This window comes from Leuciscus leuciscus (genome assembly GCF_965113295.1).
Source record: "Leuciscus leuciscus genome assembly, chromosome: 3".
In the NCBI taxonomy this organism is placed as follows: domain Eukaryota; kingdom Metazoa; phylum Chordata; class Actinopteri; order Cypriniformes; family Leuciscidae; genus Leuciscus; species Leuciscus leuciscus.
In genome coordinates, this window is record NC_138727.1 from 45,347,062 (window position 1) to 45,349,496 (window position 2,435).

Consider the following 2,435-nt stretch of genomic DNA (forward strand, 5'->3'; position numbering starts at 1 on the left):
AAGACTGGGCTTCTTGAAGAAACTAAGACTATTTCAGGCTTTTTGAACAAATTCTTAGACTTTTTTTTTTTTTTTTTTTTTTTTTTTACATTCTGAAGAAACTCTGCTCCCAAGACTGGGCTTCTTGAAGAAACTAAGACTATTTCAGGCTTTTTGAACACATTCTTAGACTCTTTTTTTTTATTTTATTTTTTTTACCAAAAATGCTTCCAGCACCTGGTATTCCCAGGCGGTCTCCCATCCAACAAGGCCCGACCATGCTTCCGAGATCAGACGAGATCGGGCGTTTTTTTTTTTTTTTTGACTTTCTGAAGAAACTCTGCTCCCAAGACTGGGCTTCTTGAAGAAACTAAGACTATTTCAGGCTTTTTGAACAAATTCTTAGACTTTTTTTTTTTTTTACCAAAAATGCTTCCAGCACCTGGTATTCCCAAGCAGTCTCCCATCCAACCAGGCCCGACACTGCTTAGCTTCCAAGATCAGACGAGATCGGGCGTTCTTTTTTTTTTTTTTGACTTTCTGAAGAAACTCTGCTCCCAAGACTGGGCTTTTTGAAGAAACTAAGAGTATTTCAGGCTTTTTGAACAAATTCTTAGACTTTTTTTTTTTTTTTTGACTTTCTGAATAAACTCTGCTCCCAAGACTGGGCTTCTTGAAGAAACTAAGACTATTTCAGGCTTTTTGAACAAATTCTTAGACTTTTTTTATTTTTTTTTTTTTTTTGACTTTCTGAAGAAACTAAGAGTATTTCAGGCTTTTTGAACACATTCTTAGACTCTTTTTTTTTTTTTTTTTTTTTTTTTACCAAAAATGCTTCCAGCACCTGGTATTCCCAGGCGGTCTCCCATCCAACAAGGCCCGACCATGCTTCCGAGATCAGACGAGATCGGGCGTTTTTTATTTTTTTTTGACTTTCTGAAGAAACTCTGCTCCCAAGACTGGGCTTCTTGAAGAAACTAAGACTATTTCAGGCTTTTTGAACAAATTCTTAGACATTTTTTTTTTTTTTTTTTTTTTTTTTTTTTTTATGCTTCCAGAACCTGGTATTCCCAGGCGGTCTCCCATCCAACCAGGCCCGACACTGCTTAGCTACCGAGATCAGACAAGATCTTTCTTTTTTTTTTTTCTTTTTTTTTTTTTTGACTTTCTGAAGAAACTCTGCTCCCAAGACTGGGCTTCTTGAAGAAACTAAGACTATTTCAGGCTTTTTTAACAAATTCTTAGACTTTTTTTTTTTTTTTTTTTTTTTTTTTTACTTTCTGAAGAAACTCTGCTCCCAAGACTGGGCTTCTTGAAGAAACTAAGACTATTTCAGGCTTTTTGAACACATTCTTAGACTCTTTTTTTTTATTTTATTTTTTTTACCAAAAATGCTTCCAGCACCTGGTATTCCCAGGCGGTCTCCCATCCAACAAGGCCCGACCATGCTTCCGAGATCAGACGAGATCGGGCGTTTTTTTTTTTTTTTTGACTTTCTGAAGAAACTCTGCTCCCAAGACTGGGCTTCTTGAAGAAACTAAGACTATTTCAGGCTTTTTGAACAAATTCTTAGACTTTTTTTTTTTTTTACCAAAAATGCTTCCAGCACCTGGTATTCCCAAGCAGTCTCCCATCCAACCAGGCCCGACACTGCTTAGCTTCCAAGATCAGACGAGATCGGGCGTTCTTTTTTTTTTTTTTGACTTTCTGAAGAAACTCTGCTCCCAAGACTGGGCTTTTTGAAGAAACTAAGAGTATTTCAGGCTTTTTGAACAAATTCTTAGACTTTTTTTTTTTTTTTTTGACTTTCTGAATAAACTCTGCTCCCAAGACTGGGCTTCTTGAAGAAACTAAGACTATTTCAGGCTTTTTGAACAAATTCTTAGACTTTTTTTATTTATTTATTTTTTTTGACTTTCTGAAGAAACTAAGAGTATTTCAGGCTTTTTGAACACATTCTTAGACTCTTTTTTTTTTTTTTTTTTTTTTTTACCAAAAATGCTTCCAGCACCTGGTATTCCCAGGCGGTCTCCCATCCAACAAGGCCCGACCATGCTTGCGAGATCAGACGAGATCGGGCGTTTTTTTTTTTTTTTGACTTTCTGAAGAAACTCTGCTCCCAAGACTGGGCTTTTTGAAGAAACTAAGAGTATTTCAGGCTTTTTGAACAAATTCTTAGACTTTTTTTTTTTTTTTTTTTTTTTTTTTGACTTTCTGAATAAACTCTGCTCCCAAGACTGGGCTTCTTGAAGAAACTAAGAGTATTTCAGGCTTTTTGAACAAATTCTTAGACTTTTTTTTTTTTTTTTTTTTTTTTTTTACCAAAAATGCTTCCAGCACCTGGTATTCCCAAGCGGTCTCCCATCCAACCAGGCCCGACACTGCTTAGCTTCCAAGATCAGACGAGATCGGGCGTTCTTTTTTTTTTTTTTTGACTTTCTGAAGAAACTCTGCTC